Raw genomic sequence first — 14,544 nt, forward strand, 5'->3', positions numbered from 1 at the left:
TTATCTTAATGTAATTTATCTTTGCAATTGATTTGTAGAGCTAAATTATTTCACGGAAAGAGATCCAGTTCCATTTAAAAATAAGAGGAAAAATCCTATTTCAAAAGTGTTAAAATTTAAAGCTGCCCCACTTAATCCAAATATAGGGAAAAATTGCTTGGTTTTGTTTAAAGCCTTTGAACATTTATTAAACTCTATTTTATTAATCACAATAACCTACAGCAGCAATAACCTACAATAATCACAAGTTACCTACAGTTTTTAGAATAGAGCTTTTTCTTTGGAAAGCGAAAGAAAAATTGAAATATTTTAAGGCACCCGCATTCAAAGGCAGGCGACTTTCCCCTATAACACTCACAACTTCTTATTAAGTACAGTAGAATAAGCAGTAATTTGGTTAAAAATGGTCAGCATAAAAAGCTTTGGTCTGTGCAATTTAAAATTGCTGTATAAAATACACAAACTAGAAAGTTATTAATTTAAAGCAAAAAGTAAATATTCAATTTGGTCTTAGTAGTAATTAATCATATTTGGTCAGTAAAAACCTCACTTACTTTCAGTAAAGAAATATAAATTTGATTAGTTAAAAAAATAATTTTTGGTCAGTGTGGAATTATAAATTTGGTCAACAAAAATTTAAGTTTGGAAAGTTAATAATTTAACAGGAGCAGTAGAAATTTAGACAGTACGATCATCGTATTTAGAGCGTAAAAAATATATATGTATGGGGAGACCGGGGAGATTTGGGACAGGGGTAGTGTGGGACAAGGCGACTTTTTTATTATTTTGTTTTTAAATCAATGAGATTTAACCACTACTCAATCATAAGCAATATTAAGATGTATCTTGACTAAAAGAATGGATATCATCAGTTTTATTATTTTAATTCTTATGAACGCTTTTTTACAAATTGATAAAAAATGTATATTTTGACGTCTCAGTTTTCCTCTTTGTATTTTATATCAGCTATATAAGGTAAGGGGCTGTATGTCGGCCACTTAAGGATGGGTTTTATGAAAAACTTATGTAAAAGGACCTTTAATTTGCCTGTTTTGATCAAATTTTCACCCTAAGTTGTAGTATAGATCTTTGTCCATCTGATTGTACGTACACTTTATTTGGAGATAAAATAATTTTAGATTATTAAAAAAATAAAATGTTTTAAAAATGTAGAGTGTTCCTCAATTCGGCCACTTCAATATAGGCGTTTCTCTACTCGGCCACCTGGGGTTCCTCTAGTCGGCCACCCATTTTTCAAATTTTAAAAGCCCGTAACGTTTTTACGGACTAGAAAAGGATATTGAGAAAGAAAGAAAGAAAACCTTTAAAGAATAGTAATTTTAAGAAAACAAAAAATTGTAAGAGAAAAATTCTTTTTATTCTTTTATTTAGGCGGCCGAATTGAGGAACATAGCTTTAAAATTTCACACCTTCACATTTAAGACAGAAAATTAATATTTTTATCAATAATGAAAATAAATTTATTGCACAGTGAGTTAGTTAAAGTTCTCAACTTGCGGTTTGACTCAAAATTTGACTGCTAAAGTAATCTGTACAGGTAATAAATCGAATAACTCTTTGTGAAAAAATGTCGTGAATATTATAAAGAACATCAAAATATGCTGAAAAATGACCAATATTGCTTAAGGTAAATTTGAATCCTCTGACTTTTAATAATTTTTTTAATGTTTTGTGTCTAATTTCATTTGTATTCTCGGTAATTTGTGTTATTTATACAATTATTGACCTTATGATGTTATAAAACTCCTGGAATATTTTTGCAAAATTATATAATATGAATAAATAATTCCACCGGCCGACTTGAAGAACGCATAGTGGCCGACTTGTTAAACGGCCGACTAGAGAGTACCTTACCTTATAATCAAAACTTTTTTTATCTCATCAGCTAGCAGTGCAAACTGGGAACATATTTTTATAACAGTTTCAGAGATTATACGCTCTTGTTTTCTACATAAACGTTTTAAATACCAAAACTGCCCCCGGGGATGTTTGGGACACCTGAAAGGGGATGAATGTGACGTTGATTTTCGACAAGATTGTATGTGGTGTGCAATTGTTTATTGTCAAAATGAAGAGTAATGCCCAGTTTTTACTGAAAATCTCCCTCTTGTGCAAATTTTACCAGTTGAGCAGATTTTTTTAAGTACAGGAACAATTAAACCATCAAAGTCTTGGAAATCAATAATTTCTTCTGAGAGGATATTCAATCTTTGTCCAATCTCGTTAAAAACTATTTTCTCGAAAATTTCTCGAGCAATATCCTCTACAATTTTCAGAAGTTCTCCAGAAAAGGCAAGGCGAGAGCTAATTCAGATAAATAGGGAAAAAACAGGTACCATGCAGTTGTCGTAAAAGCAAACAGGAATCCGCCGATGAGTTCAAAACTAAAAATGTTAAGAGAATCTACTCGCATGAGGAATTCGATGATCATGATTGCAATATTTAGAATAAATAAAGCAAAGAAAGGTGGATGGAAAATAAGAAGAAAATACTTTAAATAATTGATTGACAATAAATGACTCTACAATATAAATAAAATTGATATTAATTTCTAAGTATGAAAAAAATATAAAACATTTTTATTTCTATCAGAACTATTTTTAATGTAGTATTTAAAATTAATTAACTTGCTCCAATAACGCAAATTATGCGAGAAAAAAATGTGTCCCATACTACCCCATATCGGGGAGGTTTGGGACAAAGCGTCAAGTTAAATGTTTTGTCTTCTCCAAGAAAACTCCCTTGTTTTCCAAGTTCTATAGAGTACTTTTTATAGTCAATACCCATAAGTATCCTATAGACCGCATAAAATTGAAATACACTATCGTGAGTTTCTGGAATAGTGTCTCAAAGTTAAAACATGAAAAAGTGTCCCAAACCTCCCTGGTCTCCCCTATATTTAAAGTCGAAAAATTTTTTGGTCAATAAAAAATCGATATTGGATATACTGAAAAGAAATAAGTTTGATCAATAACAAATTCAAATTAGAAAGTTATTATTTCAGAACTAGTAGTAGAAAAATTTATTTTGGTAAACAGAAAATCAAATTTTGTCATAAAAACATAAATTTGGTTAGTAAGAAATTGATTTTGTTTAGTAAAAGCGATGGCAAAACGTCTCACGCTTTGCGAAGTGCTCAAAAATGGTACCTCATTTAGATGGTACCTCAAAAGTAACTTTCGCATTATTTACCATGTATTGGTTCTCAACCGATTTGAACTAATTCAAAAATTACTCAAAATAAAAGTAATAGAATTTATTTTCAAACAAAAATTGCTTATATGTTCATAACCAGTTTATTATTGTTTCACAACCGATTTGACCAATTCATATATCACGTCCAAAATACCTGAATTGAATTGAATATTGAATTTCTGATAAAAGTTATTTATTGGTTATGAACCGGTTCATTACAGGTCTTTCAAATTTACTTTAAATTGCGTTTTGATATAGTCGTGTGAGTACAACCTTAATTTATCGGTTAAATCATTAAGTTTTTTTTTTAATTAAATTTAAACAAATAAATATAAAGTGAAACTAATTAAAAAGGTATTGCATTTAAATCATGATTTCTAGCAACCCCCATATAAAGCTCAATCGGTAAAGGATATTGACTTCTGGTCTTGGGTGACCCACATAAAAAATAGTATATCCAAAATTTTTATTCTTTTCTCCTTACTACTCTTCTGCCCCTGTACAATCATATCTTTTGGTATTTCGTAAAATTAACTCCTACGATTTTCTTCTATTAATTCTTTTTATTAATTTTGTTTAAAAGATCTTGAAATTGCCAACTCGATTAGGGGAAAGTGCTCTCCCTTCGAAAGTTCATGCCTTCGAATAATGTGAATTTCTATTGTTTTCGTAAGAGAGTCACACTAAATTATTACGGAATTATCAACAATTGATGATAATCTAACTAATATGTAATAGAAATGTGTAAGTCTCTTAAGAAAACTAAAAGAAAATTTACCTTATTCGAAGGCATGAACGTTCGAAGGGAGAGTACTTTCCCCTACTTAGGTATCAATCGGTAATGACCTGGCAAAGTGCTCAAAAAAATTTTTTTTTCCCGAATATTTCTTTTATTTGTCCCTAAGCTTAGTGCTAATGTCAAAACAAAATGCGCACTTTACAAGAGAAAGTGTTTCTTTAGAAATATGCGAAAAATAGCATTTTCAATATAGGCCCAATAAGACCCTACCTCCCCTAAATCATCTTTTGATTTTATAATGATTTTCTTATTTACGAATCTATATTACTGATAAATCGACACTAAATCGATATAGGGGAAAGCTTTCAGGCTTCGCATACATTTTTGTTTCGAACAAATGGCAATATATTTTGATAGCCAATTTGGAGTAACATATTTTCCTGAGAGAAATAAGTGAGGTTCATTGAAGAAATATGGGAAAAATATGAAATTTGAAGCTAGAGTGTGCTAAGCCTGAAATCTTCCCCTACTCAATAACTATACGAAAATTGAATTCACGGAGAGTTAGCTGAAATTCTATTTTGTAAGTTCGAGCATTTCGTCAAGCTACGATGCTTTTTCATATCTTTTTCTGCAAAATAAATTCTTCATACTTTGAATAAATTTACAAATTGTCTCAGTCGTACTGTAAAAGTTGTTCATGCATTTTTTGCAAAGTTAAAACAGACAAAAATAGGTGTCAGGGTGGAAATGAGAAGGTTGTGGAAAATAAACCATTTTTAAGCTCTTATAACTTTACGGTATGCTGGGTTTTTGTTGGACAAACTAGAAATCCTTGACTCAATTTTATAGACGTCCTGATTTTAAATAGTCCGGTTAAAACCTTCCGGTTCTAAACGTTAATACCTGGGAGCATAGGTTACTATCTTTAGTTGTTCTCTTTTTAGAATTTGTGACCGTTCTTGATGGTTCTATGGGGAACCCCTTCATTCTGTTTAAATCCCAGTGAGATGTATTTTGGAAAGTCCTTTGCCATGTGGAATTTTAGTACTAGTGATATACTTTTTTTTTAGCTGACATTTTACGAGCAATGAGGAGAAAAATGTGATAAAGTTCCTATCTAATTTAGGTGTTTTTCACTGGCTTCATCAACTTTTAAGCAATCCGGTGAGTTTATGACTGAGGATTTTGGGGGATGGGTCAAAAGATGAAAATCTGTGTTCAAATAGAGGAGTATGCAAACTATGAGAATTTACAATATGCTCGATTCTATTTACTTAGAATTGGAAGGAAAGTTTGGTGAGAATGAGTCGTGTGGTCTGGAACCCATTCGGTGTATTAGTAAAGTCCTCAAAAACACAATATTTACTCATTTGGCTAGATGTTCTAAGTCTTTTTCTCACCCTTAGGGGTTTTCTGGGTTTGGCTGGGGCTGGATGGTTAGAGGAATGTAGAGTTGTGAAAATTCGATGAAGTTTTCGTGTAGAGGGTTAATTAATTCCGAAGAATTCCATCACCACCAACCAAAATCCCATTGGAACTCGTACACAAATACTTCCTCATCAAATGGTATGGCCACAAATGGCATCATGCTGGGGGTGCTGGGACTTTCAAGGAGGACGATAGGGCTAGGAGGGCTGGGAGTCTATAATCTATTCCTCATTCTCTTATTTGTAGTGTACTTTTGTAGTTACGTGTAGAATGGTAATGGTTTCATAGTTTACACGTCTAAATCACGAACTCTGTGACTCATATTAGCAAACACAATTCTACCTCTTTTCCTACCCGTCTAAGCCATTTGCCTGGGATATCTCGGGGGTATGAAATGGTGAAAATTCATTTGGAAGTGTAAAGGGTTCAAGTCACGTCTCTCAATCTCTCTAATATGCTCGACAGACCATTTCACTGTTTCTGCTATATTTACTCATGATGTTGCTGATGCCTCGTGTAAGTCTCATGAGTTTGTCTTTCATCCAAATACCATCAGAAATCCCATTTCAATTGTGTGGAGGAGGGATTTTTTTTTGTAGATGATATTTTCCTTCCAACCAACACTTAGTCCATTGCCTAATGATGAGAAGAATGATATACTGAAAATTTTCTATTATACGCCCAAAGAGATACAAAATCTCTCACTGCCATATAGAGGCTTTATTATTCTTCCTCATTTCCATTGAGGAAAATATTTTTCACCACAAAAATGGCTGAGAAAATGAGAAGACATTTCAGGCATATGTGGGTGCAAAAATTCACTGTGAGACTTTGAATTGCAAATACTTTCATTCTTTGTTTTACTAAACGAACTTAATTTGTGAAATCTTGGGAAAGAGAATCTCAACAAACACCTCAATTGCCTAAAGTTATTTTTGCTTTTACAAAATTAATTGCGTGTGTTATTTAAGTAGAAATTTTCAAAATTAAGTATAACTTTGGAAAGTTCTTTTGAATATGTGAAAATGAAAATGGAAATTTTTGTGAAATTTTTCCTGAAGGAATAACTAATTTTTTGAAAGCTTTCACAGTGCTTGAGGCAAAATCAAAAATTGAGTCACACTTCTTACATAAAAAGAAAGGAAAAACTAGATAGTATGAGAGACAATAAAGGATTCTAATCATAATTTGTGAGCTTATTTCAGCAAAAATAGAGACAGGCTGGAGGGTTAGATCTGAGCGGTCGTTTGAAGAGAAAATCGAGAGAAAACACAAAGCTGTCTAAAGCTGTGTTTATTATCAGCATATAGCGTTTGGGGAGCTTGAAGGAAGTGAAAATGTTATATAGAAAATTGCGATAACAGGGTGATGTCTAAAAGAGAATTTTGACCTACATTTAGGTTTGTCTAGAAATAATTTGATCAGCTTATTTTCGCAAATGTATGTCCAATTCTCATGAGTGTGGTTAGTCTTACAACCAAAAATTGGGTCAAATTCTTCTCATGTATATTGTTGCGTTCAAAATTCTAAGCTAGATACGATGAAATATTATGTGCAAATCGCCTTTGCTATTGAGAGATTATTGGTTTATGTTTTGAAGATAAGAAGGGGATAATTAGAGCAATCAAGGAGAGAATAGAAATAGCCGGAGGAGTAAATCAAGTATAAGAATAGGATTTAATTATGTTAATTTGATCCTAATTTGAGCCCTATAAATACAATCGGGAGCAATGAGAGCTCTCCTGTTTCTAATACATAAATCAAATCCCTCAATGTCTTTAAAAAAAAGCACATAAAAAGCATTAAATGATTATGATAAATTCAATATGTAGGGGAAGATTGTACAGTTTCGTAGGGTAAAAAGATGTCAAATATTTAAGATTTTTTACTCAGTGCCACACAAACAAAATCAATTATATCACTATGTTACAAAAATCTCTTACTTATATGTTCATAATTCCGCCTCACAAAATTCCTGGAAATCCTTGGATTTTCTTCTCCCAGGAAAATGAAAATTTAGTGGAGATTTTATGAAGCTGCCCTGTAGGGGAATTCTGAAACAGTATGGCAATGTCATGACAAATTCAATTTTTTATGTAGTTAATTCAGACGAATTTATCGAAATTCCAATGCATATCAGTTACAAAGAGCTTCATAGAACTCCTTGGAATGGCCATTTGATGCTCATTGAGCCTTAACCCTTTAAGGACGATTGGAACAACGGTGTCCCATAAAGAAAATAATTTTTCCTGACTACCTAAAGTTATTTTTTTCTTATGTCTGTGCATAATTGTAAAGCAAAAGGTTAAAGGAATCTAGAATATTTTTTTGCAACAGTCTAGCTATTTGCAATATAGTAAATATTTAAGCTAAAAATGGCGAATTTTTAAATTCTCGAATTCATAATTGATTTTATTTATTTTTTATACTTCCAATTTTTTTTTTAAGCAAAACCCTTTTGGCAATAAAATCTACAATACTCATACGTAATATTTTTCATTAAAGCGGAAAATATTATTCATTGGTATTGTCAGAAAAATTACTTAAATTTTTGGGCTATTTTTGTCCCTATCGTTCATAGAAGCACAAAATACACCAAATTAGACTCTGTTGAACTTTCCAAGGTTATACGTAAGATTTATCATTGATTATTTTTCTCAGTTTAATTTTTACTGTTGATTTCGTTGATTTTCAGTCAGTAAAAAGTGTCTCGTCGTTAAAGGGTTAAGACAAATATGGTACCAAAGTGAAGTTTTGGAATGGCTACTATTATAATTTTGTGCACACATTTTTAAAATTCACTTTTCTTGTGGAAATATTACCGGAAAAATTGTAAAATTTTTTATTTGACATCGTGAACCATGAAATAATTAAATAATCATATAATTAAAGTTCATGTAGAAAAATTATTTTTTTAACCATAAATTGGAAGAGAAGTGGATATTATAAGCATCGCTTGATCGCTATTAGGTGCGTTTTGGTAATACCAGCGTCTACCGTATAAGCAGATTTAGGCTTAATGTTTGATTTGACAGAAGCGAAACAAAAACATCAGATGTAAACTCATTTTGATAGAGAAATGCGTATTTTTCTTCGAGATTGTCGTGAAAATTGTTAAATATCCCAATTTTCTTGTGAATTTATTCAGTGGAATCTCTGGATGGGTCAAATATCCAGAGCGGCATGCACAATCTGAGCCAAAACAGTGAGGGATTCGCAAAGTGGGTGGTCAATAATTTTGACAGATGTTTTTACGAAGCTGCGAAATTCAATTTTCCTGAGCTGCAAAGGTGGTCATTGTAAATTTGTTGAATAACCAACTAATTGCTCTCAGGAGCCAAGAATTCAGAGCTTCATGCTCCTCATTTTACGGTCAAACCAAGACTGCCTCTACTTCCCCTATTTCCTTTTCAGGTTCCTTTTATCTCGTGCTGTCATGAAGGGAAATGGCATACAACTTTCAAATAAATAACCGTTAGGACTATTGTAGAAGAACAGTATCCCAGCAAAACTTCGATCTGCAACTTTTGAAATTTTAACGTTTCTTGTCATTCAATCGGATACTTCGTGTCCCTTCGGGATAGTCGTGCGACTTCGTGAGCATCGCGAATTTCTTTCGTGTTATCTAACCATTTCCTTCCCCTTCGTATTTTCTATTATGGCTGATTTAATAATATTGTATGATAACAAGCGCCTGGCAAGTTGGCCTTATTATATGGAGCTATTTGAAGCCAATTCCTAAATTGATCTCGGACTCAGCTCACAGTGCTCCAAGGAAAAAATTTATTTAAACAAAAATTTAGTATAATTATCCCTCCATACGGAAAGGTATCTTATAATACGGAAAAACTTCTCAATTTTTAAATATTTAGCATAACGATCACGAGTGCAGAAAAATTACCATACGCATTTGTATGTGAAAGTAAGAAATTGGCTTCAACTTTGAAGGCCACTCGCCGGGGACTAGTATGATAACATTATAATAATATTGTAAAAAAAGAGAGTATTCACGTAAAATTGTTGAATAAAAATTGAATTTTAAATAAATTGAAATACATATTTTTATGTAGTTAAAATAATGTTTAGAAACATTAGAAAGGGTAGAAGAAATGTAGAAATCATCTAAATACTCTAAAGAAATTCTGCCGATAATTTTAAAATTTTCTATAGAAATTCTGCAGAATTTTCATACAACGATCGGATCCACCTTAGAACAAAATTCTGCAGAAATTCTGCTGATTTTTCGGCAGTTAGTAATTCAAATCTGACGAATTTCTGCAGAATTTGCCGGGTGGGATATTAACCCTGATAAACCCACTATAACTTGGAATGTTGTTTTTTTTTTCGAAAAGACCTGTACAAAAATGCATTGACACATCAGAATTACGATTTTAGGTCCCTTTTTTATTTTTGCGTCTTGGACCCAGGAAAAAAGTCCTAGGCTTCCAAGTTTGTCAGGAAATGTGAGATATTGGACTATAGCTTTTAGAATATATGACCATGGATACAATTCATTTAGTAACTTGGAAAAAATCAGCTTTTACGAAGCTGCAACATCACGAAGCTGTAAAACCTTCCCCTATATCTGTGTAGATGACATCTTAAAGATTTATCAATTTTATTTTAAAGCTCTATATACGGGTCTTGGTGATTGGAGCGAAAAGTTGTAGAATTATTGTAAGATTTTTTTCCTCACGTCAACGAATCGAATTCAATAGGATTTTCACTCAACACACTCTTTTATTCACATGTGTGGATTTTTTTGCTTTTGAAGAGGAAAAATCTTGAAGACGTAAATAATACAAGGGGAAAAAAAGCAGAAAACAGGGAAAATCCGAAAGATGATGGAAGAAAAACAATAGTGAATCACTGTGCTTTCACCATATCACAATTTCAACACGGGGAAAGATCAAAGGGAAATCGAGTAGAAATCTCCAGTGCTATATCAGATGAAAAAAAGCCAATATCTTGACTTTCTCGTTCTCCTTCGTGGATAACTGCAATAAATTACCAATTTAATCAAGCATTACGACATTGTATAAAACATGCGAATAATATCTCTTCTCGGTTTATACTTGTTTTCTCTCTATCATCCTCCCTTAATTTTGGTTGTATATATTTTTTTTGCTAGCTTGTTCATCCAGCCACGGTATTCACTGTATATTTATAGGTATTTTGCGTGGTATCAATACCAAAAGAAAAATGAGTATAAGAAAGGCCTTCTGTATTGAAGGGATGGGTTCTAGGGGAAAAAAAGAAAGAAAATCCAACTAATATAATATTTTTTCACTGAAGGAAATTGCTCAACTTCTTTTCGTATTTTTCTGAGTATTATTCTTTTCTATATCACGGTTCTGCAGTTTGGGAAAAGAGTATGTTTTTGGCAGAAGAGGAAAAAATATTGATCACTGAGAATATCACTGTAATATAGAATAAAAAAGAATATAAATGTCTTGGGATAAAAATCACTGAACCATAAGATATTTCACAAGTGATGCCCTATAGCAGAAACTTTCTGTTCACTGAAGATCATAAAACAATGCACAGAAATCCTGAAATTCGTGCCGCATTTTAACCATGTATACTTTATTCCTTTTATTATGAAAACCGATGATAGGGGAAAGTGGTCATGCTTTGCACGGTCCCAAGCTTCATAATGATTAAATTTTTCCTATGTTTTTCAATGAATGTGATTCATCGCGCTAATATTTTAAGAATTTGGGGAAAATTTCGTGTTTTTAAAATATATTGCGGAGTCATATTTATTCAGAAACTTTGGAAAATTTAGTCATTATGAAGCTTTTGACCGTACAAAGCATGGGCGCTTTCTCCTACTACATCATAAATAAATTAAAAATTTATTGTCCTCGGGAAATTACAGAATTCATTCAAAAATTATTTAATCAAATAATTAAATATTCATTAACAAATCAATGAAAAGGAAATTGATTTTTAGTGGATTAACTTCGTATAATTTAAATGTAAGATAATATTGATATTAAGGTTTTGCGTGGTGGTTACGTAAGGCTTAAAATGAAATAAAATTCCTCAAAATTGTCTCTGAAAAAAATCTCTTCAATTTTTTTAATTTAATGGATCCTTATTATCTTTATGACTGACGATGCAGAAATATATTTCACAAAGAGAAATATTTGACAAACCCTGAATAAAAGCTGGACTTCAATAAAATAAAAGTTCAAATATCGTGTAATCATGTCATCTAACTTAATTGCCATCGAATCAAACACTCCTTTTCTTCATTATTATTTTCACACAGAACGACAAGGCTGAAAGTAAATGATGGCCTGGGGGCCTCGTTAATCATTCTACGGCAAAGGCAAAAGACTCAGTTCGCGCAAGTCCCACAAAATGTATGGAATAAATTTTAATAATAGAAAATTAAGGGTGGAAATGATAAATTTTCAATAGCATCGATAAAATTTTCAAAGAAGCAATTTTTAATAAGAGTACGATGCTATAACATAAAAAGCTCTAGTCATGTTTTTTTTGCTGGTCTCTGGCGCCATAAAAATGCTGAGGTTGAGATTGTAATTTCTCACTGAAATTTTAATTTGACTGTATAATTTTTTCCCCCTGAGAGTTTCTTTATATTTCCATGGGAATATTTGATTTTGCCGTTCTCTCAGTAAATTGTGTGGTTTTTTTTTCAATGGGGTAAAAGTATTCAAAACTCACCAACGACCTATGAATTATTTAGAACGGAAAAAGCTTTTTGAAATGCTTCCGAATTTCAAGATATAATGGAAAAATAATTATGTGTTAACAAAATAGTTTTTCTTCTATGCAGTGAAGTACTATATTTCATTTTTGTTGAAATATCTTAATTTTCGTATAGGGGAAAGTGCCCATGCTTCATACCATTGGAAGTTTCGTAATGACTAAATTTTTCCTATGTTTCTCAATAAACGTGACTCCGCAATATATTTTAAAAACTGGCCACTTTCCCATAGTTTTTAAAATATGATTGCGATGAGTCATATAATATATTATGAAACATAGAAAATTTAATTATTACAAAGTTTCCAATGGTATCAAGCATGGGCACTTTCCTCTAGTGGTTATGTTACGTTGGCGGTTTCGAAGATTTTAATTAAATTTCATTAAAATATGCAAACATTATATGTTTTACAAAAACATTTTGTGTAATGTTTGTAAATGAATCAATTCTAGATTTGAAATATTCTTCCGGAACTGATTTTCTGGTTTCTGGTTTCTGTAAAGAAGAAAAATCCACGAATTCAATTATTTGTCTTCTTCGACATTTTTTCTTAATTTTAGAAGAATATTCAAAATTAGCTCTACTGAAAAGACCGCATTTTGATATATTAAACCATTTAAACTTTAAGTTCAAAAGTGAGGAAAATTGCTATTTAACTGGTGTGGAATTTGTCTGAGAGAAGCTTCGTCCGGATGCGGTAGCATAATCTGTGAAGCTTTCAACTCAATTGACCAAAAACTTAACTCTTCTCCAGAGCTTAATTCGGAAGAAGAGTTAAGTTTTTGATCAATTAGTTTGAAAGCTTCACAGATAATGCTACCGTGTTTGGACGGAATTTATCTTCGATAAATCCATTTTTAATTCAAATAGTAATGTATCGGTAAAATACTTGTAATTTATCTATGTTTCTCGAAAGCTTCTTTTCCATAAGTGCGAGTAATGTTTATCCGACTAGAGGTCAAACGTAGAGGGATATCGATTTCCGGTCTCGGTGACACGCCCAAATTAAAAAGTCATTATTTCCAAGATGAATTTATCGTTTTTAGTTCCTTATCTTTATCTCTCCTAACCCTTCAAAAGTTCCTCAAAAAGTAAAATAGGCCTTATAAAAATCCAAGATTTGACAAGTCTCTAATGCACTTTTAAGGAACTGAATAACACCATATTTTCCCTATTTTTTTTACTTAATAAATTTTTATTTTATTTTGGGTTCTTAAGCAAATAAAAGTACAATATTTAAAATAGACTTTTAGAAATTTTTATTTAAAAATCTAAAAAAAAATCAGTCGTTGGGACTGGATGTTCGGAGACGTTTTTGGAAAAATTTTACTTTGCTGTAGACAAGTTTTCTCGGACTATGTTTCATCTGATGTCAAAAAACTAAATATTTTCTGTTAACTCATGAGTTGATCTTGAACGGAACATTTTTTAAAATGAAATTTGGATTTTTGGCAGTATTTTATAGAATAAAAAGAGATGGCAAAGCGTCCCAACTTTAAGGAATACTCGAACTCACGAGATACAGCTCACCGTGAACTACTTTTTCGCATGATCTTTTGGTGCTTACTGGTCTTCTAGAGATCAAATTGATTCATAAATCAGAAAAGTATTTGAAAATCAAAAAAATCGATACTTAACCAACTCATTACCGATGAAGACCGATGCAGCCGGGTTCGAAATTACAATACTTTTCCAAAAAAATACAAATTTAACCAAATCGGTTGAAAAATGAACCCTTCAGGGTGGTTGACTTTTGACCTTCAATCATTCAAGATAGTGATTTTTCCGGTCATATGTATGTTTGGACGAAATGTTCGCCTGAACTACCTCTAAAACATATCCGAAAATAATTGAAAAAGCTTGGGACAATTTTGAGAAACACCGAAAAAACATGATTTTTAGGGTTTAGAGATGGCATGAGGAAAAAAGGGGAAAACGTCTAGATATTGTTTTTTTTTATTAGGGGTAATCGAGGACCGGAAGTTGATATTTCTTCCCGTGTGACGTCTAGCTCGGGAACAACTTAAGTAAAAAAAAATCCGAAAAAAATTATTCAAAATCGGTACTTAACTGGTTCATTACCGATGTAGACCGATACAACCGGGTTCAGAATTTCAATACCTTTCCAAAACATCTAAATTTAATCAAATCGGTTGAAAAATGAGTCATCCAAAGTGTTTGATCTTTGTCCTTCAATAATTCAAAATAGCGAATTTTCCGGTCATAGGTATGTTTGGACGAAATGTTCGCCTGGACTACCTTTAAAACATTTCCGAAAATTATTGAAAACCTGAAAAAACACGGTTTTGGAGTGGATAGATGGATGGTGGGGAGGGGAAAAACTTGTAGAGATATTGTTTTTTATTAGTTGTCATCGAAGACTGGAAGTCGGTATCTCTTACCGTTTAACCTCCAGAAC

Source organism: Phlebotomus papatasi, chromosome 1, assembly GCF_024763615.1.
Source record: "Phlebotomus papatasi isolate M1 chromosome 1, Ppap_2.1, whole genome shotgun sequence".
NCBI lineage: Eukaryota > Metazoa > Arthropoda > Insecta > Diptera > Psychodidae > Phlebotomus > Phlebotomus papatasi.